This window comes from Ahaetulla prasina, chromosome 17, assembly GCF_028640845.1.
Source record: "Ahaetulla prasina isolate Xishuangbanna chromosome 17, ASM2864084v1, whole genome shotgun sequence".
NCBI classification, from domain to species: Eukaryota; Metazoa; Chordata; class Lepidosauria; order Squamata; family Colubridae; genus Ahaetulla; species Ahaetulla prasina.
The window spans coordinates 13,589,553-13,613,311 of NC_080555.1; the positions used below are offsets into that span (position 1 = coordinate 13,589,553).

At 48.4% G+C, this 23,759-nt stretch overlaps 1 protein-coding gene across 9 annotated transcripts in view; it reads left to right on the forward strand.

The window, feature by feature from the left end:
* The first annotated feature begins 1,602 nt into the window (after window positions 1–1,602).
* MEF2D (myocyte enhancer factor 2D) overlaps window positions 1,603–23,759 on the forward strand; it is a 93,195-nt gene continuing 71,038 nt past the window's right edge. For 3 of the 9 annotated variants that reach the window (XM_058160011.1, XM_058160012.1, XM_058160018.1), the window contains exon 1: window positions 1,715–1,872. The gene's annotated coding sequence lies outside the window, so the exon portion shown is untranslated. Of the gene's footprint in view, window positions 1,873–23,759 lie in introns of all 9 variants that reach the window. The other 6 variants (XM_058160014.1, XM_058160022.1, XM_058160013.1 and 3 more) reach the window with 6 other exon arrangements.

A 23,759-nucleotide genomic window follows, 5' to 3' on the forward strand; every position in this document is an offset into this window, starting at 1 on the left:
TAAACAGCTGGGCAAGGCAGTCCTGGGAGTGAGGTGGCAGCACTTGATGTGAGAAAAAGGTGGGAGATACACTCTAGACGTCACAGTGAGGTCACCTTGATACTTAGGATCCCCAGGACAGTTTCGTCTAAAATTCTTCCTGTCTTGAACCAGGTGAGCCCAGGTGAGTCTCTTCTGCAGTGGGCCAGCACAAGAGACGGACATACTTGGGCCAGGATGAATCCAGAAGGTTGGCACTTTGCTCAGTTTTGTCCAGTTGCGAAGGCAAAAGGCTTTTGTTCTGAAAGTAGAAAACAGCTGGAAAAGACCAGTTCAGAGCGAACCATCCAGAGATTGCACTCTAGAGGACGCTGCTCATAAGAGACACAGGAAGCGACGGAAAGAGGTTGAAAAAGCAAGCAAAGAAGAGATCCTGGCTAGGAGCTGACTCGGTGCCAGGCCCTTTAGAGCAGGAGCACCGTTTCTCACGGTGGCTGAAGCAGAGCGATCTCAGACGCCGTCTGGGGGACGTCAGACCCTGGGATAACTCCAAACCTTCCCTCCCTTCCCTCCGGCTTGTTGTTCGGCGCCCAATTAAAATGATGGCGGTAATCGATAGATTTTGCAAAATAAATAAAACGAATTCAATACAAGGTTTTTATTTTACAAAATGTAGCTGCTGTATCCATTAATCCTGCTACTTTATGCAAGAAATTTGTAGTGGTAGAAAAAGGGAAACAAAGTTATTTTCCAAGGAAAGGCAGCGTCCTTCTCAATTCAGCCCGGCGCCCAGCCAGACACGCAGCGAAGAGAAGCGTCGCTTGACCGGCTTTTAAACACGGGCTGGAAGCCTCTATTTGCCCCGCCCCGCCCGTCTGGGGGCCATCGCGCAGGCGCGTCCCGAAGGGGAGGAGCCTGGAGGGCGGGGCCGCCGTCTCCCGCGAGGGGGCGTAATCCCCGCGCCGTCTGGTCGCGCCGGAGACGGTGACGCACGCGTGACGCCAATGCCGCGGGGCGGGGCCACGCAGTCGCCGGCCGGCCGCGAGGGGGCAGAGCGGGGCTTCCTCCGCCGAGGCCCCGGCTAGACTCGCCCTCCTCCCGCGGAGGCTTCACCCCCCCCCCGGCTCCGCTCGTAAACACCGTGTCCCTCCGCCGCGCGTGCAATGTAGTCCCCGGCCCCGCCGCGGCCGCCCCGCCTCCAACCAGGCCGCTTCGCCCCAGAAAGCGGCGCTCGCCTGAGAGAATGTGACACTCGAGGAGCTGCCGCCGCCGCCGCCGCCGGTGGTGGTTCAGGCCGGAGTTCCGCTCCTGGTTCCCCGGCCGGCTAAGCAAGGCGGCTCCCCCTTTCCTCGCTCCGAGAGAAGCGCCGGGTCCCTCCCGCGGCCCTCCGTCGCTTCCCGCTCGCCTCCCGGCACCCGAGAGCGCAGCGCCCCGTCCTCCCTCCCGGGCCCTGCGCGCGGCTGCCCCGCCGGAGCGGCTATTCTGGGGCCGGCGAGGGAAGCGGGTGTCGGGCCTCCCCGGGAGAAGCCGCGGCCTCAGGCCCGTCACCCTCGCGGGTCTCCCTTCTCCTCCTCCTTCTCCTTCGGGCTCGGCCGACAAGCGCCCCGCCTGGGCCTGGCCGGTGCGGGCGGAGGGATACGGGCGAGGAGTCGGAGGCGCCGCCCTCCCTGCCTGCCTCCCTCCCCGGCGCGGCGATTGGTCCCCGCCGCAGCTGCCCCGCTTCCTCGGCCGCCTGGCTCGCCCTGCTGGCTGCCGGAGGGGCTGAGTGGCCGCGGCGGCCTCGGAAGGGAGCAGAGCCGAGCAGAGCCGGAGCCGCCGATGCGGAGCCCCGCGCGCCCGCCGCCCGAGCAGTGAGGAGCAGGAGGCCGCCCGGGGCCCGGCCGGAGCCCGCAGGTGAGCAGCGCCCGCCGGGCAGGGCAGCGGAGGGCGAGCGGGCCACCAGCCCGGAGGGTCGGCCGGAAGTCAGTGGGCCGCCCGGGCGGAGGGCAGCGGCGCGCCCTTGACGGCGTCCCGAGGATGGCGCCGCCGGGGGTCCGCCGGGGGGAGGGAGGGGGCTTCGGCTGGCGTTAGGGCGGCCCCTCCCCCGGAGCTCCGGCCCTTCGGCGCCCCCAGCCCCACCTGGCGTCCCGCGGGGCGGCTGCGGGCGGGGAGGGTCTTTGGGGGGGCCGGGCGGGATGCGGAGCGCGATCCTGATTGCCAGCCTGGCCTGCCGAGTTCAAGGCTCAGAAAAGGCTCCGGGGGTGAGGTGGGGGGGGCAACTGTAATAATACTCCCCCCCCATGAAAGGAGGGCCTGAGCCGCTTTGTGTGCGTGTTGTTGGTCTGAGAAGGAAGCTGGGCAGATGCTTCCGTGGGACCTGGGCTCAGGTGTCCTCCTCCTCCTCCTCCTCCTAAGACGGGATCTCTTTAACCCCGATTTTACTGAATAAACCGCCCGGGGCTGAGCTCATAAACCAGGAGCCGCTGGATGAACGGTAACTGCTTTGGTGTACTAAGTTGCTGAACGATGGGATGTGACGGCTGCGTTTCATTCACACCATATGCCAAAGTTATAATGTGGGGTTGGTTTGGATTTGTCTTAATGTGTGTGAGAACTGTGGCATATATCTGATGGTTTGTGATTTATCCTATCCCTAGTGGCTCAGCATTTGAACCGATTCGACTGCATTCCCATAATAAGTTAAGATTTCTCAGTTTCAATCTTGATGAGTTTTTCTGACCCAGCGATAGCCATTGTGGTTGATCTATCAATCTTCTGTATGTCAGGCAAACTCCCAAATTCGGTTAATTGAGTAAATAAGCATGCTGGAAACCCTAACCCAGCCTCTGTGGGAAAGCATCCAGGTTCTCATAGAATTGTAAGTTGCTTTCTAACAATTTCCCTGCCTGTTTGTGTGTATTTTGTTCCTCTCCTGTTGAATGTGATGATTCTTTGAAGCTGCCTTTCGTGGTTGTTACGTATTTATCAGTGGGTAAGATAATTTTTCTCAAATTGAATTTCCCCAAGTTTGGGTGAAGTTGGTCTATGTACAGAACACCCAGGTAGGTTTGATATGCCAGGCTAGATGGGTTGCTTGTTTTGGGTGGCGTGCAGACACAGGGACTGAACCACCACCGGGCAATGCCATTTTAGGACAGATTGTCTTGCAAAATTGGCCAGTGTATTCCTGTTGGATTATTTCCCTAAACCGTGGCCAAATTTATTATGAGTAAGCCTGTTGTGAAACCAGCCACTGGGTTGGGTTTTCCACTTTCTGGAGGTGACCATTTCTGTCCCTTGAGTTGGAGGGGTCAAGTGGCTCCTCTTCTGCCAGCATCTCAAACCTCGCTTGCTGCCGCCCTGGCAGTGGGTCTCTGGCAGGCAAGAGGCAGCGTCTGGCCGCGAAGGCTGGCTCTGGTGGTGCCTAAGTGAGAGTCGCCGCTTGGCCCACCCTATGAACAAACCAACTATGTTGGTCAGACTTGTATCACTGGCAGGAGTCGGGGGCAGTGGACACCAAGCTCTGAGCTGGCATAAAGCTTGTTTTGGGGCAGGGAACCTGGGCAGGGGAAAGGGAGGCAGGTTCCGCAGTTGAAAGGGTCAAGGAGTCTTTGCTCTTGCATGGCATCAGTGAAATGTGACCGATTGCCACAGCGGTTTTGTCTTCACCCTTTCTGTCTGCTATTCAGGTTTAGGTTGGCACAGCTGTGCGTGCGTGCTCTCACAGGGCCCAGGAGGGATTGTGTCCCCGTAGCCGGGTTCCCATTACTTGTTTAGCTTGGTTCCTGAATGAACAGCATATGCCGAACCCTCAGCCGGGCAAGAAGGCGCTTCACACCAAATTACACAGGACTAAAATTAGCCACGCTGAGCACGTGGGAGCGTAGTCACCAGGCCTCCCATTGAGCCACTGAAACATGTTGTGTCAATACAGCCCATGTTGCACTTTTTGTGAGTCTCCTGATTGGAACCAGCAGCCCTCCTCTTTTGGGGTGCGCCTCTGTAGAGAAACGGGGCATGAACATGTCTTTGAGGAGGGTTGAACCTAATGGTCAGAGGAGAAGGAGGCCGAGTGTCTGATTGCTTCATGTTAACCATGGCTTGATGTGGCTGGCATGCACCATTTATTCTGGTTATGTAAGTTGAGAGTTTGCGCAGCACCTGAACAATCTGTAGCCCTCTGTGCCATGGGAACGGTTGCTTCAGCTGCTGAGCGAATCCTTGAATGCCAAGCCAGCGATGGGCATGGAGGGAAGGGCATTCTTTGGGTTGCTCTTCCCTAAATTTGGGCCAGTGTCTTCCCAGGAAGGGATAATCCTTCGTCTAGGGGCACTTAACGGTTTTGCCATTGTCTCTGGATCTGCTTCTCGCAAAACAAGTCTGTGTGAGGAGGCCGTGTGAGTGTGAAATTTAGCCTTCTCTCCTAACCTCCTTTTGGTCTCTTACTTGAAATACACGCCTGAATTGCCTCTTTTGAAAGGTTTTGTAAGCACCCCCTTTTCAGGCTTCTCTGTTGATCAGGGCTGCCGGAGCTTTCTGCTGGTGCTGAATTTCAGATCTAGACACCCAGGAGAAGCCTCAGCAATTTCAGTAGGAAGGGAAGGAAGGAATGTTTGGTTGGTGCGCGAGGAGATTTTGGTGCAATTTGGACCATTTCAGGTGCTTGTGTAGAAAGGGTTGGTGTAAAGGCTTGAGGGGGAGAGAAAGGCTTGCCAGCTTTGGGTTACAAAAATCCTGCCTTTCTAACCCCATCCCTGCCTCACGTCTCAAGGGGTACAGTTGGCCCTTCCCTCTGCAGCCTCCCCTCCTGTGTTTCTCTCGGTTGGGCTGGGCTGGAGCAGCAGCCTCCCAGAGGCCCAAACGCCTGGGCCAGCTCCTTGTTTGGGTGGGCTTTACAGGCGGACACCAGGCACACATACCATTTGCACCCGCTGCCTTGCTTCACACTTGCCAGTTGTCGCTTTCAGTATTCTGGCAATCCACTCTCCCCACCCTCACCCCCGCCTGGCCTGGGAGAGAGCCCGGCTGCCATCTCCCTGGACAGGCAGAGCATGTGGGCACTTTCAGCAAAGCCAGGCAGCTCTGCTGCAGGTGTTTGCTGGAGCTCTGGCTGTTGCCGGTTTCCCCCTCTGCCCCTCCTCTGGGCAGCGTTTCGGGTTGGCAGCCTCTGCCTGGCATCCCTCTGTTCTTCTTCCTTCTCTGCTCCATTAGTTTTTCATTTTGACAATTTGCATTATTGTTATGTTTGGTTTTGAAACTCTTTTATGGAGGATGGGATTTTCTCTCAATGGTGCCAGCCGCCTTCTGCTCTGAAGGGCAAAGATGGAGGGAAAAATGAGGTCAGAAACACCTAATCTCCTCCTTATTTGTAGCCACAGGAGAGCCCACTTTCGTGCTTATCTCTTCTTCAGTCTTAATGAAAATATTTGACGTTGTCCCTGCCTTCTGCTCCCCTAACTCTGCCGCCTGGCTGAAGCATCATCTGTTGTGGTGTCCAGAAAGGCTCCCTTTGGAGAGAGGCTGAACTGCTTTTTGAATCCGGCCAATGGAGACAGGCGGGCAGGGCTGCCCAGGGGGCAGATTGGGGGTGAGGGACTTCTCTGAACCTGAAACGGGCTTCACCTGGTCCTTGAAAAGCACAAGGTGCTCATCGCCCCAACTCTGCGGGCAGCTGGGAGAAACCATAGTTTGGGATCCTTGGCTGTGCCCGTTGGTGCACTGACCTTTAACGTTTGGTGCTTGTTGCTGCTGTTCATGATTTTATTTTATGGTGAGCTATGAGTTTCTCTTTTTTAATGCTTCTGTTCGGTTTTAACTGTTTACTTTTTAATGGTTTGATTCACTTCTCAGTTGTTCAGTTTTAAATCACTTGTGTAGACAGAAGAATAGGCTAAAAGTAAATCCAATCACAGTGCCCAAAAAAGAGCAGTCTCTGGCTTCCCACATCAGTTTGCTTAATCACGGTTTAGTTCATAAGCCAGGAAATGTGGAGGACAAACTCAAGCGGGGCCTTCCGAGCTTTCTGTATCTGGTTACTGACAGGCAAGATGGTTCAGAAGTCTTCCCAAGAGGAATGCAGAAAGAGGAATCTTTGAACGGTTTCAACAAAACCATCCACAACATTAGCAAATCTGGATGTGGTATGATAAAAACCACAGTAATGCTACCTCATTCCTTGATTTTGGAATCCATTTTTCCCCTTAAAATCTGGATTGCTGGGGTTTGGGGTTTCTCCCCTTGTAGCTCCGGAGAAAGAAAAGCCACTGGTTCTTCAAGAGGCTTAGCTCCGTTTATCTCCATGCCGGGACTCCTGTTCAGCCCCTCTTCTTTTGAGGGTTTGTTTAGCTATGGGCTTCCTTGGAATCAAAAGAAGAAACGAAGGGCTCGATCACTTTTGGCAGCCACAAATTCTGCATGTGTGAACTATATTTTTTTCTCCTTGCCATAAAACTCTTTCTCTCCCCATCCTACAGATCAAATCTGTTCAAGTGACCCTATTTATGTACTATCTTGCCTTACCAAGATTTGCATCTCCTGCCTAGATTGTAAACGTTTGTACCAGACACTGAATTTCCCACTGCTGAAGGAGCTAATGGATGTTGACGGTTCCCCAGTGGGTAGTGGGTATGCAGGGACACCAGGCTCCATGGTCCACACTTGCTGTCTCGGGGAGCGCTGGGTTATTGATGGATGCCAGCCCAGGGCAAATCTGCAACGTGAGTGTCACTGGGAAGCATGGAGTCATTCCAGTTTTCAAGCAGTTCAAGGTGAGTCAGCCTAGCAAGAGTCTTGGTGAGGGTGGGGAGAAATTAGCCTCTTAGGAGCAGAGCCCTCATCAGCCCATCAGGCTTTGTGGAGAGCTGCTTGGTCAGGAAGCTGATGTCAATCTGCTTTTCTGCATTCTTTGCAAAGGAGCTGGTCAGTCAAGTCATTATTCTACAATGAGTGACTGAGGCAGCCGGCTCAGACTCGAAGTGCTGCTGTTCTCCTGAGAAAGCTGATGCCAAGTTGGCGCTGTTTAGCCTCAAGAATGTCCTCCCACTTGAGCCTAAAGGATGCTGGGTGCCCGGTTCACCAGCTGGGCTTTGGTAGAGAACGAGGCCAAGGGGGCAAAGAAGCCGCCTGGTTGTTATGCCCTTTGCACTGGAGGCATCATTGTTGGCCTGAATTTCTGCTTTAGTCGTGTCCTGAGCAGCAGCAACCAGAAATCCAAAGACATGATGGTCGGATACAAGTTGAGTAATCAACCACAGCCGTGTTTCCCAACCTTGGGAACTTTAAGGTGGGTGAACTGTAACTCCCAGAATTCTTCAGCCAGCTATGCTAGTTGAGGAATTCTGGGAGGTGGAGTCTACATTTCTTAAAAGTTCCCGAGGTTGGGAACCAGTCAACAAAAGCGATTCCTGCTCATTAATGGGACAAACTGCTCAGCTATTGGATGCTAAGGTTTAGCTTTTGAAAAGTAGGCAAAGACAGTGAGGGATAGGTAGGTTTGAATGCAAGATTTTATTGTATTTGTTATTAATCACATTTCTATAGCCACCCATCTCACCCAAGGCTGACTTTCCGTCGTGTTCACGCCGTTGTGGTCACCATCTTGTTACGCTTGTTTACCTGTTGTTGTTGCCTTCTTAGCACACTACAGACAAGATAAGTGCAAGGAGCCAGTGGGCATGATGCTCCTCTAAGAGGAGACATTCTGTTCTTCCACAGGAGAACATAGCCAGGGGATCATTTTGTCTGTTTTGTTAAAAATACAGAAACGATGGTGTAAAATATTCATCCGAGTAATTCCCGCTGAAGTCTCAGAAGTTGAGAGCCAGGATGCTCTCCAGAGACCAGCTGGGCCCATGTCCTGTGACTGGCCGCCTTGCCTCAAGCCCAACATCTCAGGAAGGACCTCCTGAGATGGCCGTGCCCTTCTCTTGGCACAACGGCACAATGGCAGCTGCTTTCCTCGACTCCAGCACCATCCAAAACTAACCATGCCTGGCCCTGCTTAGCGTCCCAGTCCAGACCAGATGCTGCCTCTTGTTGAGTGGTAGGTAGTCTTACCTACAAGCACACAGCTGTGCCCGTCCTATTTTGATCTGTTGTGGGGAACACCATTCTACGAAGCAAAGAAATAGAGTACAAAATAATAAGCCCAAAAACTTTACAAATTAAACGGTTGAGATAAGGAAAGAACAAAAGTAGTTAACTCTAATTGATAGCAACATCCACAGGCAGCTTCAGGGCTTTCATCACTTTTTCAGGGTCTTGTCACCTCCAGCCAGCCAGTTTCTTGGGTTTCCTCATTTATTTTTGGCTGAAACTCCTCTTCTTCTATCGCACACACACTTCTTAAGTACAGATAGTCCTTGACTTACAACCATTCATTTAACAATTGTTGAAGTTGCAACAGCACTAAGAAAAATAACTTACAACACAGGATTGTTGTAGCAACCTGCAGTCACATGATCGGTATTCAGGTGCTCGACAATTAGCATGAATTTATTATGGCTGCAGCGTCCTGGGGTCATGTGACACACACACCCCCCATTTGGCCTCCTCCCAACCAGCTCCTGACAAGCAAAGTCAATGGGGGAAGCCTGATTCACTTAACAACTGCATGATTTGCTTAACAAGTCCAGTGATTTGCTTAACCAAGCCAAAAAAAGGGTTATGAAATCGGGTGCAATTCACTTAACAAACATTTGCTTAACTATGGAAATGCTGGTGCCAATTGGTCATTAAGTTGAGGCATCCCTCTGCATTAAATGTAGAAGTTTAAAATTCCTCTGTATCAGTTCCTAACATAGCTCGTTTGAATCTGAGCTCCAACTGGAAAATGTAATTCCGTCTTCTGATTTCCTGGAAAAGTCTGGTGGCTGTTTTGTTTGTCCTTAAGGAGAGTGATGTCTTAGCTTGCAGAAGTGAAAGGAAGGAAGAAATGGGAAGTGCTTTCTCTGCTGCTGGGAGCCTCTGGACCAGAGGGAGGGGCTGGCCTGGGTTTCCATTGGTGGTTTGCCCTGCACCCTTTGCAGAGCAATGGGAATTGCCGGCTGCCTCGGTGCCTTCTGGTAGCTTTTTGCCAAGAGGAATGGCAGGTTTTCCCAGGCAAATGGGTTGGTCGCATCTGGCATCACTTCCCTGCCTAGTGTTTATGGGCAGGCTTTCTATTGGGTTTCATCAAGGCTCTGGGCTTCCCCAAAACGGGCTTATATTTAGTTTGCCTTGTAATGTGTGTCAGGGTGTCATACGAAGTCATCTGGTTTAGCCATCACAATTGGGAGGATTTGAGCTAAATTTCTTTATTTCCTTCCTTCCTTCCTTCCTTCCTTCCTTCCTTCCTTCCTTCCTTCCTTCCTTCCTTCCTTCCTTCCCACGTTCACGATCTCCAGTGCATAAGCTCTCAGGGTACATACAAGCAGCAAGTGATAAATCATCATAATCATCATAAAATACATCATAAATCATAAATACAACAATTAGTGATAGTCATAGGATACTAAATAAGCAAACAACCTAAATCATACTAGGAAGTGTCCTAGAATCAATAAAACAATATAAATGGTAAGATACAAGCAGCAGTTATAATCATAAGGTAAGGAGATAGGTAATAGGAAAGATGAGAATAATAGTAATACAGCCTTACTAGATAGTTTGACAGTTGCGGAAATTAGTTGTTTAGCAGAGTGATGGCATGGAGGGAAAAACTGTCCTTGTGTCTAGTTGTCTTGGTGTGCAATGCCCTATAGCGTCGTCTTGAGGGTAGAAGTTGAAACAGTTTATGTCAAGGATGTGAGCGGTCAGTAGATACTTTCACATCCCTCTTTCTGGTTTGTGCAGTGCACCGCTCCTCAATGGAAGGCAGGCTGGTAGCCATTGTTTTTTCTGCAGTTCTAATTATGCGTTGAAGTCTGTGTTTGTCTTGTTGGGTTGCAGAGCCAAACCAGACAGTTATAGAGGTGCAGATGACAGACTCAATAATTCCTCTGTAGAACTGAATCAGCAGCTCCTTGGGCAGTTTGAGCTTTCTGAGTTGGCGCAGGAAGTACATTCTTTGTTCTGGTTTTTTTGATGACGGTGTCCATTTTAAGTCTTGAGATATGATAGAACCTAGAAACCTGAAGCTCTCTACTGTTGATACTGTGTTGTCTAAGTATTGTAAGAGGTGGTAGTATAGGAGGGTTTCTCCTAAAATCGATCATAGTTTCTACGGTTTTGAGTGTGTTTAGTTCAAGATTGTTCTGGCTGTACCACAAGGCTAGCTGTTCAACCTCCTGTCTCAATGCAGATTTGTTCTTGTCTCGAATGAGACCAGTCACTATTGTATAATCTGCAAATTTCAGTACTTTAACAGAGGGATCCTTTGAGATGTAACCATTGGTATAGAGAGAGAAGTAGAGAGACCACACAGCCCTGGGGGCCTCCGTGCTAATTCTATCTGATATGATTTTGCCTAGCTTCACCTGCTGCTTCCTGTCTGATAGAAAGGTTATGATCCACTTACAAGTGTGGTCAGGCATGGCTAGCTGAATCAGTCTAATTAGAAGAATATCTGGAATGGCGGTATTGAATGCTGAGCTGAAGTCTACAAAGAGGACCCTTGCGTAGGTCTTTGGGGATTCAAGATGTTGTAGGATGTAGAGCAGAACCATATTAACAGCATCATCTGCCGATCTGTTTGCTCGGTAGTCAAATTGCAAGGGGTCTAACAGCGGATCCATGATGGTTTTCAGGTGGGCCAGCACTAAATGGCTCTGGACAGCAACACCGGTGTGTAGGGGTTCCCTCGTCCCCCCACTGCTTTCTTTTTCCTTCGGTGTCAGGGCTGCTACTCACATGTGAAGCTCCCTCCCTAGGAGTCTTTTTAGCTGAAGGGGGGGGGCTGGGAACACTCTTTGGATAAGGGGGTCATTTGTACAGGTCTCTCGGAGCCGGCTTGTGAATGTTAGTGTGGTGTTGCAGAGGAGGAATCGGCTGCTCTCTGTACTTGCTCTGCTGTCCCCGTTTCCTGAGGGGCCAGAGAGCCACGGGAGGGCTGTGCACCGCCTCTCAGCCAGGATGAAGCTGCCCTGGAGGAGAGCAAAGTGCAGGCCGAGTTGCCAGCAGGAACTGGCAGCTTTAGGAAGAGCCCATGTTGATGGTGTCACGTCTCTTCCCCTGCTCTTCTCCGCTTCAGAGGGACACCTGTCCTCCTGGGCTGTCAGCCGTGTCACAGGCCCTGATGGCAGGATGCAAATGTGGGAACGTCATTCCTCAGCCCTGGGGAGGCATGATTGATGCCCCGGAGACCAGGGCTGTCACTTATCCGGAGACAGAAGCCAGGCTCTTTCCCAGGTCCTAGAATCGGCCTCTCCATTAAGGAGCTCAGCTTGTGAAGGACACCTGTCTCTGTAGGCCCAGAGGGACTTTCTTGAGGAGCAGCTTCAATCCGGCTTGCTCCTTAATGAGACTCTTGGAGGACCGCCCGTTAGAGAGGGAGGGAGGGAGGGAGGGCTGTGTGCTGTGTGCTGGCTGGCCAATGCTTCCACCAAAGAACCTACAAGAGCCCCTTATTTCAGAGTCATGGCCTTCCTTTCTCCCAGGATGGAGAGGGAGAATCTGTCATGTGTAATTTGTGTGAAGTTCTGAAAAGTCTTGGCCAGACTCAGGGGGGCTCTGAGTCAAGAGTACTTGTCCTGCGGGCAATTGCAGCAGGTCCCAAAACCTAAGCTGAAGAGGCACTGTGACTTCAACCGAAAGAGGCTTTTGCCCTGGGCTGGGCTGGGCAGCATGGCTGGGCTTTAGCAGAAATACCTTGAAGTGCACAGGGCATCCTAAACGCAGCAAGAGCTCCTTCCTTGCTCTCTTATGTAAGGCGTCTTAGTCACCGAGCTGAGAAGGCTGCCTGGCTGGTGCTTTGTGAGAGCTTGTCAAGGGAGGCAGGCAGGAAGAAGAAGCCAAGGATGACCTTGGCTCCCCACATCCCTTCGCTCTCTGCTTGGCTGGCCAGAAGGGCCTTTTTCCCACCGAGGTCAGAGAAGGTGGGCCTCTCGCCAGCCTCTGTATTAACAGACGGAATTGCAACCCATCAGATATGATGGGCCTTTTGTATCTCTGAGGAGGGATTGCCAGCGTTCATCAGGTAAAACCAAGACATCCCAGTTTTCCTTCTCAACTTTTCTATCCTGGTTTACCATTCCCGCTCTAATATGCTTCTTTCTGTCCAGAAATGTCTGGTGATGATTTTACAGCACCCAGATAGTTTCTGTAGCAATTTTTGTTTTATTCAGTAAAACAAAACATAATCGGTTAAAAAAAAAAATTGTCAGATTTTAGGTAGGAAAGATGTTAAAAGGGTGAGAACGGAACATTTTTTAAGTCTTTTCAGCATTTAGAATTGAGTTCGCAAACTGGCAGACGTTCAAAGAAAAGTTGCTGCAGGTTGGATGTGACTCTCAGGTGTTGAACAACAGAGTCTCTGCTGTCAGAGCAGGGTCCCCTCAATGGATCTAAGTCACTTACCAGCCTTGCTCAAAAGATCCAGGGGCACCAGCGTCTTCCTGATCCTTTCTCTGGCTTTACCCTTCCATTTTGCAAGCAAAACACGGTAGGTGATGCTAGGACATACTTCTCCCATCTGCTCAGTCCGTGATGGTGGAGCACATGTATGCTGCAAATCCTGAGGAATTAACGGGTGGTTCACTGAAGGCCCTGTGTGACCCCCAAATGGAGTTTATGGCAGCTGAAGGGTACCTAATCTCTTTGCCCACCAAATATATTAGGGTCTGTAAACATGCTGGACCGATCACCAGTTTCATTTAATACGTTGCAGGAAGTCTGGTCCCTTCCATCTGTGACCTCCTTGCTAGAAAGAACAGCTGAAGGGTAAAACAGCCCCTGGGGTGGATGACGTCTTCACACGATACAGGATTCATGCCTCCCAAGGATTAGGGCTTCCCGGTACCTGCTTGGCTCCCCCGTCTCCAGCCGATCCACTTGCTCTTGAATAGTTCCGTAAAGAGACGGCCTTGTTCCATGCAGAACCGCTTCTGTGGATTGTCCTTCCTGGTTCTTACCTGCCTTGGCTCTGTTCTGTGTTCCGGTCTCTTTCCTAACAACCCCATCCTGGAATGTGCCCTTTTACAAACTCCACCTTCCTTTCCGCCTCACTTCCTTTTTGGGGTAATTCTCACTGGTTACAAATCCACCAGGACAGATATGAAAGGTGGACTTTATTCCTCAATAATTTGATGTCATCAGCTTCCCTGCTCAACTCCACAGGATGAAAAAATGATTAAAGCACTTTAAATATTTCACATTATGAACCTTCAAAAAACGCAACTCCTATGGGAACGTTACTTTTTTGCATACCTCTTGCAAAAATACTTATTACCTGTATTCAGTGCTTTAATCCATTGCTGATTTTTAAGAGGGCCTCTTACCCCACGGTCTTTAAGTCTACTCAGGAGCTCAAGGTTGCCATGAGTCTTTCAAAAAAATACAAATTAACTAAGTCTTCAGGTTGCCTGCAACTGTGTACCCATGTAATTGTAAGAGATTAGCGAGACATAACAAGTTTCCGGCAAACATGTTGATTCTTTCTCGTTTGCAGCGCTTCCTTCCAAGTGGGAGTGGGATTGGGGGGGAGGGCTCTGAGTCATTCTTGACTTCTGGCCGCTGCCTGGACAAGTCCCTGCAGTTTTGTTGCCAAGGTTTTTCAGAAGTAATTTTGCCATTGCCTCCTTCCTAGGGCAGAGAGAGAGACTCGGGTGGCTTAGTGCCCAAGGGGAGACTAGAACTCATCATCTTCTGGTTTCTAGCTTGATGCCTTAACCACGGTAGCAAACTGACTTTCATACGCTTGAATTTTTAAAGCTTTAACGATAATAACAACTTCATTTTCTGTGGATATCTTTTGCAAAAAATAATAATGGTAATAATAATAATAATAATAATGATAATAATAATAATAATAATAATAATAATAATAATAATAATAATAATAATAATAATAATAATAATAATAATAATAATAATATTTTAATTTGTATACGCCTTCTCCCAAAGGACTCAGGCGGTTTACAGCCTGATAAAATACAAAAACAACACATACAATGCTAAAAACAAACATTAAAAAACTTATTCAATTGGCCCCATTTAAAATACAATATCAACCCTGTAAAACTAATAAATTTAAAACCCATAAAATCAATTAAAAATTTTAAAAATTCAAGCCAATGGTATAATGGTATACCATTGGCCCCTTTCCAGCCCTCTGGACAGAGGTCAAGCATTAAGGACACGGTGTGAATTTTTGTTAGAAGATGAGCAATTTCATGCTTGAAGTGGACCTGGAGATTCAGGTGTTTCTATTTGTCTTCTTTTCCAGCTTGCTCTCCCAAGCTCTTGACTTTTTACAAACACACTCCCCCCACCCGCTGCCCCAATAAGAAACGAAGCATTGCCCGTGTGTCTGGTTGCACCTCTACCTCTGAAAGGCAAGGCGTCCTGAGGATTCTTGCTCTGAGTCCAGCAGATCCACTTGGGTGGTCTGGAGGGAGTCCCCCAAGGCAGCAGCTCAGGCCCCAGAGGCAGGGACCTTCCTGACCAATGCTCCGTGGCGTTTGAGGAGGCTTTTTTCCAGATTGACCCCAGAGCTGATCTGGTTTTTCTGCTTTCGTCCCTTTTCTCCTTTTCTTTGCACTGCAGAGAAAGTCAAATCGGAATCTGGCTCTTTCAGAGAGTCTGAAAAACACATTTTATGAAGCGGAATAAATTATTAATATTCATTTTCATTCTTCTCAGAAAAGGTGCTACCAGGTTTCTGATGTTCCGCCACTGTAGACTAACATGGCGCTCTTCCTACAACCTCTCTTCCAGGAAGTATCTGGACAGACTCACCTTTCCATCTGTCTCTCTTGCTTACTAAGAGGGCTCCTTCACATGTACAGCATAGCAGGTGCCATCCACATGCCCGGCAGGCAGAGCTGGCCAAGCCCCCTTTGGCAAGCCAGTTGACCTTGGCAAGATTCTTGCAATCCTCACAAAGCTGCCTTTCCCAGAATCCTCCAGGGTCACCTTTTTACGGAGCCCGAAGGGCTGTGTGCATTGAGCATGAAACAATTCGTTCTGATGTTGCTTTTTTTTTCTCTCATATTTTTTGTTAGCTGTTTTTGAGGTCAGAGTTGCCCTGCCTTTTCCTCCCCTTATAATTGGTCTTGCACACCATTGCCAAATACAATTGTAGGTTTTCAAAAGAACCAACTAAATTTATAGCACGCTGAATCCAAGTTCAGGAGAGTCCTTGAGAATAGCCTGCTTGAATGAAAATCCAGATGAAGGAAACAAGACTTTGTCTTCGTAGTCAAAACGTGTCATCGCTCCTTCCCAAATTTAGAGCACGTGAAGCTTAAATGCATATTCATAGGCTTTAAGAGGAGCCAGGCATTTTTTGGGTTTGTTTTATGTACTTTGATTAAAAATAGCAGCAGAGACTTAGTTGCCCTGATCTGCCCTCTCTCCAAAACCAGAGGCTTGGGATATGAGGAACCTGCTGGCTTCTCGGGGCCATAAGTGCGGGGCAGGTCTGCCCAGAGAGGAGCTCCAGCAAAACCACTTGAAGGGATCACAATCCACAGCCAGTGTGATAGAACTGAACTTGTGGGGGGATTCCTGGGCTGCGGCCTCAGCAGGGCAGGAGAAGTTGGTGGCTAGGTGCAGTGATGGAGATGGCTCCTCGGCCAATGGCCTCTACACTTTGGGCAAACTCTTGAAGAATCGAGTATGCCTCATCTTGAGGATGGGGCAGCAGAAACCTGATAGGCACCAATTTGTAGCAAAGCATTGCCAGAACTTTGGGGCAGGGACATAACTGGAACTGGAGGTATTTTGTGTGTTGCCTCGCCAAAGGTCTTGCCTGTCATGAAAAATCCATTTTCCAGAAAACAAGCTACTTTCTCTGGAGCTGATGAAGAAACTGCTGGACTGCATCCAGTGGCCACTTTTGGTTTCTGAAAAAGTCTCTGGGGTCTACATGGAATGCAGAAGTGTTCCTGGGAACGTCCTGGAGGAAATGGGACTCCCAGGGAATCAAGAGGAGTTGCTGAGATGGGGAGCCCAGACCCATCTTTGCACTCGGGGTGGGAAGGCCTGTTGAATGGACCACCCCAGCCGTCTCTAACCTCGGGGAAACCCTTGTTGGGTGATGGGATGCATTTTCTGGCCTTTTCTGCCTTTTCTTATTGTTGGAATTGCTCACAATTGTGTGAGCTCCTTTCCCCATTATCTTACTTTCTATTAGTGTGCTTAAATCCCATTTCTTGAAGTCCAAAATATGTATTTAAATATACTGGGCTTTACAGATAGTCTTCGTTTAATTATGGTAAACGACACTTGTTGCTAGGCAATGTAGTTCAACATCATGTGACTGCCATTTTACAACCACAGTAGTTGTTGGGCAAATCCCAGGCGGTCATAGCGTCCCACAGTCCTTTAACCGCCATTGGCCACCACCTGCCAGTTTCCCCATTGACTTGGTTTGTTGGAAGCCACCAGTGAAGATTGTTGCAAATGGTGACCATGGGATACTACAGCCGTCTTAATAGCAAGCCGGTTGCCAAGCACCCAAACAGCAATCACACAACTATGGGGACACCGTGACCGCCCTAACTACAACTCTGGTCAGTGAATGAGGACTGCTGTAGTTTCCCTTAAAATCAAGAACAGCAGCATCCTGTGATCCTTTCCATCCAGAGTTCTTGCTACTTCTCTGTCCTCATTAGTGTCAAGTCAGGGTTGGATTCTCCTTCTGTGCCTTCCTTCCCTGTCTAAAGGAGGAAGTCATCAGCAAGATAAATCTGGAATTTCCTGGAAGGCCCATCTTGGGATATTTGCTTCTTTAACAGAATAACAGCGGGAAGGGACCTTAGAGTCCAAAGGCCTGCTCAAGCGGACAAATGGTTGTCCAGTCTCTTCTTAAAAATCTCCAGTGTTGGAGCGCCACGACTTCTGGAGGCCAGGTGGTGTCTCCATGAGGACAACCTCCAGTTTATTTGAAAGATCTGCGATGTGCTTTTGAAGGCTTCACCCACATCTTCTCCTTGTCTGGAGGAGCCATGCAGCTGTTTTGCTTTTGGTTCCTCCTCCTCCAATGCAGATGTTTTCTTGGATATGTGGGAATAATTTTCTTTCTTTTTTTTTTTTATTCAAAAAGTTTTACAAAAATTTTTTCCCCCTTTCCCCCCCTCCTCTCCCCTCCCTTCACAACCCCCTCCCCCCCCCGACTTCCCGGAACGGGCACAAGGTATAGTTAAAAATAAAACAAACATATGCTAAAAAAATTTTCATCCCAACTTAATTATACCCCTACAATCATCAATTCCTAACTTCCCCCAAAAGCAATCAAAAATAATACATCATAATCATTCAAAAACAGTCTGATAACTCTTAGTCTGATATCTACGTTGAATATAGTCAATCCATTTTTTCCATTCCTTTAAGTATCTTTCTTGCGTATTGTCTTTCAAAAAGGCTGATATCTTCGCCATCTCAGCCAAATTGGCAACTTTCAATATCCATTCTTCTATTGTAGGTACTTCTTTTTTCTTCCAATATTGTCCTATTAGTAATCTTGCTGCTGTTATTAGATTTAAAATCAATTTAGTCTCAATTACTGTACAATCCGTAATAATTCCCAACAAGAAAAATTGCGGCAGGAACTTTATCTTCTTTTTCAAAACATTTTGTAAAATCCACCAGATTTTTATCCAAAGGCCTTTATGTCCTTACAAGTCCACCAAATGTGAAAATATGTAGCGTCATCAGAATTACATCTCCAACATTTTGCTTGCATATCTGGATACATACGATAATTTTTAGGATCTAGATGCCATCTATAAAACATTTTATAAAAATTTTCCCTCAGATTCTGTGCCTGCGTGAATTTAACATTTCTAACCCAAATTTTTTCCCAAGTTTCCAATAATATTGGCTCCTGAAAATTTTGTGCCCACTTTATCATACAGTCCTTTAACCGCCATTGGCCACCACCTGCCAGTTTCCCCATTGACTTGGTTTGTTGGAAGCCACCAGTGAAGATTGTTGCAAATGGTGACCATGGGATACTACAGCCGTCTTAATAGCAAGCCGGTTGCCAAGCACCCAAACAGCAATCACACAACTATGGGGACACCGTGACCGCCCTAACTACAACTCTGGTCAGTGAATGAGGACTGCTGTAGTTTCCCTTAAAATCAAGAACAGCAGCATCCTGTGATCCTTTCCATCCAGAGTTCTTGCTACTTCTCTGTCCTCATTAGTGTCAAGTCAGGGTTGGATTCTCCTTCTGTGCCTTCCTTCCCTGTCTAAAGGAGGAAGTCATCAGCAAGATAAATCTGGAATTTCCTGGAAGGCCCATCTTGGGATATTTGCTTCTTTAACAGAATAACAGCGGGAAGGGACCTTAGAGTCCAAAGGCCTGCTCAAGCAGACAAATGGTTGTCCAGTCTCTTCTTAAAAATCTCCAGTGTTGGAGCGCCACAACTTCTGGAGGCCAGGTGGTGTCTCCATGAGGACAACCTCCAGTTTATTTGAAAGATCTGCGATGTGCTTTTGAAGGCTTCACCCACATCTTCTCCTTGTCTGGAGGAGCCATGCAGCTGTTTTGCTTTTGGTTCCTCCTCCTCCAATGCAGATGTTTTCTTGGATATGTGGGAATAATTTTCAAATACAGCCCCTCTCTTCTGATAGTTTTTGTTCCTCGGTTGCTCTGTTACAACCATGGAGCCATTGCTTGAATTTTAAAATTGGTTTTAAAAGGTATTTTATTTTATAACATCTAGAAAATCAGGTGGGATATGGAGCCTGGCAGGCACTGGATGAGATCTTGCTGGGCAGAACGTGCCCCTCAGGGCCATCCTTGGAGCCCAGCTCTAGCTTTGACCTCATGGTTGTGGTTTGTGCACTCCGGCTTCTGTTCTTGAAGGAATAACGAAAGCCGGTGTTTTGCGTTCCGTTGGCCCCCAAATTCGGAATTGATGTGTCTGGATGTGCCATTAGTGTGGAGAGCCAATCTGGTGGCTCTGAGGAGCAGGTTCTGCTGCTCCTGGGAGTATCCAGATGGCTGATCCTCCTCCTGTACTTCTTGCTGGATCAACAGCTGCAGGGATGATCCAAAGGGAGCTCAGCCCTTCCCCAGAAAGAAATGGATTTCTGAGGAGAAGCAAATTTGAGCAAGAAGGGAAAACGCCTCCTTGAACCTGCCCGAGCTTCCAGAACCGAAAAGAAGCAAATCTCTGGTCAGTGCAAAAATTAAATCTTTAGATTGCAGAATGAAGATCTTACAGGTAATCCTCGACTTAAACAACAGTTCATTTAGTGAGGGTTTGAAGTTACAACAACACTGAAAAAGGTTTCTGATGGCCATTTCTCACACTTACGACCATTGCAACATCCCCATGGTCACATGATCAAAATTCATCCACTTGACAACTGACTCGTATTTATTTATGATGGTCACGGTGTCCCGGGGTCATGTGATCACCTTTTGCAACCTTCTGACAAAAGTCAGTGAGGAAGCCAGATTCGCTTAATAATCGTGTTACTAATTTAACAACTGCAGTGATTCGCTTATCGGCAGGAAAGGTCGTAAAATGGGGCAAAAATTAACACATTTCTCAGCAACATAAATTTTGGGGTCAATTGTGGCCATAAGTTGAGGATTACCTGTATATATATATATACTGGGCACCGGCATAGAGGAAACTCAGCCATGAGGAGCCAAGCAAATAGTTTGGAGGGAACATCTGGAGGATCCAGCTTCACCATACAGAGAGTTGTAGTTTTGTAGAGAGAGCCATAGACTGGAGGGGGGGGTGGGATTTGAGCCACCCCCTTGAAGATGCCAGCCAAGGGCCCCCTGGGTCAGGAGTTCTCCAGCCAATTTGCTTTTAGTGGGATTTGCTTCCTTGGCCATTGAGGATTTCATGCAGATTGGTGTTGAGGGACAGTGAAGTAACTAGAGGCCAATCCCTGAGGGATGCATCCCTGTATATTCCTACTTTGTCCCCAGGTTTCACATAAATTCAAAATGAAGATGGGCAATTCTTTCCTTGACAAATTGTTCACGGGTTTTTGAGAGAGGCCAGGAACCTCTTATGCCTTCCTTATTTATCAATGTGAAGACCAGCAGAAGACCTGGACCAGGGTAGCCAAGCTTGTCAACTTTAAAACTTGTGAACTTCAACTCCCAGAATTCCCCAGCCAGCAAAGCTTCGCAGAGCTTTGGGAGTTGAAGTTCACAGGTCTTAAAAGTGGTTGGACAGCCCTGACCTAGAGTAAGCCTTGCAGCCCATGGAAGCACTGATGTACCCCTTGGTACAGCCGCTCTCTCCAGCTGGGTTGATGGCTTAACCAGCTGATGGGAACTGAATGTCTTCAAACCCATTTATTGGTTGTCTGTCTTTATCAAGGAGGGGCTCGGCTTTTCCAGGCCTTTCCCCAAGCCTCAGTGTCTCTGGAAGTTACCTGTGAAATCAGCTTGTCCAAAAGCCACTGTTCCTGCTTCCAATAGACTTCCATTTCCCCTCTCCATTTCTGAAGCTTTCATAGGGATGTGAGAGAGGGGCTGAATCCAACTTCATTTCTGAGGTCTCATTTGCACCAAGACAAATTCCTTGTGTGTCCAATCACACTTGGCCAATAAAATTCTATTCTATTCTATTCTATTCTATTCTATTCTATTCTATTCTATTCTATTCTATTCTATTCTATTCTATTCTATTCTATTCTATTCTATATCGGGCTGACTTGTGAGAGAAAGCTTTTTCCTGGTTTCCTCCTTGAGCAGCTCATCTGATGCCACAGCTTCTGTTTCAGGAAAGATGGTTCTGGCTTTGGCACTCTAATGCCAGTTGTTTACTGAGATCTAAATCTTTTATTCTTTTCATTCTGCATCTGACTTTCTTAGGATTTTTCTTTCGTTACTTGGTGGTAGTTCTTGAGAGAAGAACTGCCTGTTCTGTGTCCTGATTTGATGATAGGAAAAAATAAACTCCTTTGAGAGCATTATTTCTGCACCCATCTGCGTCACTATCTAACAGCTGGATTGTCTCCAGCTGGATTTGCTTGTAAAGGCAGATGTTTCCTGCTTTCACTCTTGGTGGCACCTGTTTTCAGTGGTGGGGGGCCTGGAGGGGGCTTCCTTATCAAAGGACTGGTAGCTGCTGAAATATAGGAAATGGGCCTTGGGTTATGTGTAGCTGTTGACATCAATTCGCTTTCAGAGGCTAAGTAAATGGAAACCAGAGTGATTGTTTCAACTATACTTTAAGAAAGACGTGGAAAAAAGAATTACAGATAGCAATCATACATTAAATCTGTAGGGGACCCATGCTGGAGGTCATTGTGATTTCTTCTCACTGTCCCAAAGGATCTAAAGGGTTGTGTGAAAGCCCGTGTGATGTAGCTAGATTCAAATCACACAGCATGTTGAATGTCCCAAGATCAAAGTTCAGAGAGTTTTCTGAAAAATGTTTCCCGATTGCCTCTTAGCAGTCAATATTGGCAAAGACATCCAGAAACAGCCAGCATCAACTGCCAGGGGCAAGGAGCCAGGCGGCAGTTGTTAAGCAGGCAGCTTATAGGTTGTTGTGTTCCTTGGGAATAACAAAAAGGCCACCTTAATAGGTGGAGCGAGAGTTGTGATAGGACACAGCTGTTTTTGCATCTGGCCAGCTGTGGGGAGGGGGGAAAGGTTGCCCGGAAATGGGTGCCTGATCTTCTTTTTACATGATACCCTTTAATCCTTCACTGGTGTCCATTACTGGTGTGTGTGTGTGTGTGTCAAGGAACAGAGTTAGTGAGGTTGGCTGCAGAACAGCAGCCTCCAAGCTAAGTTTTTGTTCCAGGCAATGGACTAATATTCTAGAAGGGACAGAAAATCATCTATCGCTGCTCAAAGATCTGGAATGTTGCTTTCCACTTCAGGTAGGAATAATTACCTTCTGAGTTAAATACAAAAAGGATAACACTGGTGCCCCTTGATCTGACATTTTGCAATGGGACAAATTCTCTGCGGCTCTACAGGGGGTCCTTGGCTTATGACAACAAGATGGACCGCAATTTACACCACTGTGTGATATGGTTGTAAAGTTTACATGACTGCAATGGGTCATAACACGGGGGGTGTGTGTGTGTGTGGGAGGGACCTGTTGTAAGTCCCTTTGTTCAGTGCCAAAGTCACTGAATGGTCACTGAATGGCTTCCTGTAATCTGTTGGGGAGAAAAAAAGCACATGATCCACAGGAATCCCTCCCTCCCTCCCTCCCTCCCTTCTTTCTTTCCTTCCTTCCTTCCTTCCCTCCCTCCCTCCCTCTTCCTTCCTTTTCCCTTTCCCATTTTTTGAATGCTCACCCAGGGAAGAGAGGAGCTGCACTGAAGAGCTCTCCTACAGATTGTCCTAGATGAGATGGTCACTTGCTGATCCTTTCAGGTTAGCTGATAAGTTCTATTTCACATGAAGCATCTGGCTGAAGTGGAGGATGAGAGCTGCTGGTTCACATCACAAGTGCTGAAGATGGCTGGACCACCCCAAAGCCTGGGAACACGATGTGGGTTAGGGCTGTAGGAGCTTTAAGCTCCACCTGTGGAGAGCAGGTTTCCTCCTATCTGTATCTGTTATTTACCTTCAGCTCCTGCCTGCTGCTCTGTGCTTGACCTCAGGAAGCACAGAAGGAGCCTTTGGCTATGAAGGGCAGCCGTTGAGAGACCCCCAGTGGGTCAGGGGCCCTCCCTGCCCCAGCCCAGAGTGGAGAGGTCTGGACTGGGAGATTCCACGGAGCCCTCGAGACCACCAGACATGCCCCTACTTGGTTCTCAGCCTAAGAGGGGCTGCTTAGCTCCGCCTAGCTCTTTATCTCGTTGCAGAGCTCATGATGAGTAGTAATAAAATTAGCTAATCGCTTCACCCAGCAAGGCCGAGGCAGTGCCAGTCTGAACGTCACCGGAGGCGGTGGCAGTCGGTGGTGGGGCCTTGGGTGGAGATCTGCCAGCAGGACCGAATTCCTCAAGGGATAGAGCCCTCCAGTTTCCCATATTGGATTGAGGGGGGTGGAGGGGGGAACCTTCAGCTTCTCTGAGAACCTGACCTGCTGGCAATCCTCTCCCCACTCCCCTTGGAATTTTGCAGCCCTGCAGATGCCCTCAGCCAGGGCTTCCCTGAGCAAAGATTTCTTTCCTTTCTGAGGACTAATTTTTAAGAAACAGCAGTTTCCTTGGAAGCCCTTTTTTATAGGAGAGTGGAGAGGGGTCTTACTTTCTAAGATCCATCATTGGCATGGTTTGCGAAGAGCGCTCGGTCATAATGTGGTTTGTTTGGGTTGACTTAGTGTGATGTGTGAATCCAACCTTTGTTGCCACTGGCAAGTTGGAAGGTCTTTAAAAACCATGGCGAAGCATATGGGGGTTTGGCAGATAGTGAAATCATAGATGGTGAGGGTTGGAAGATGTTGTAGAGAGTAAGGAGGAGAAGGAGGATCTTGGTAAGACCTGTGGGAGCTCCATTACCAAACTGACAAGGGGTGGGACACAATCTGAAGTCCAAAAGAGAGAGAGACACACACCCCCCATTTGTTCATTGAAGTATTAGAAGGTTCAGCACAAGTAGACTTGCAGGATTCTGTTCTTATAGCCAATCTCACTAAAGATAGTTTTCGCCTTCTTGTGGAGTTAGAGTGGATTCTTGGTCTAGTCCGTCTTGTTGGCTGACCTTCATCTTGGAGCTGATCCAGCCGGTCCTCAACCCAGCGCTGGACTCCTCCGCTCACAGCAGCCCC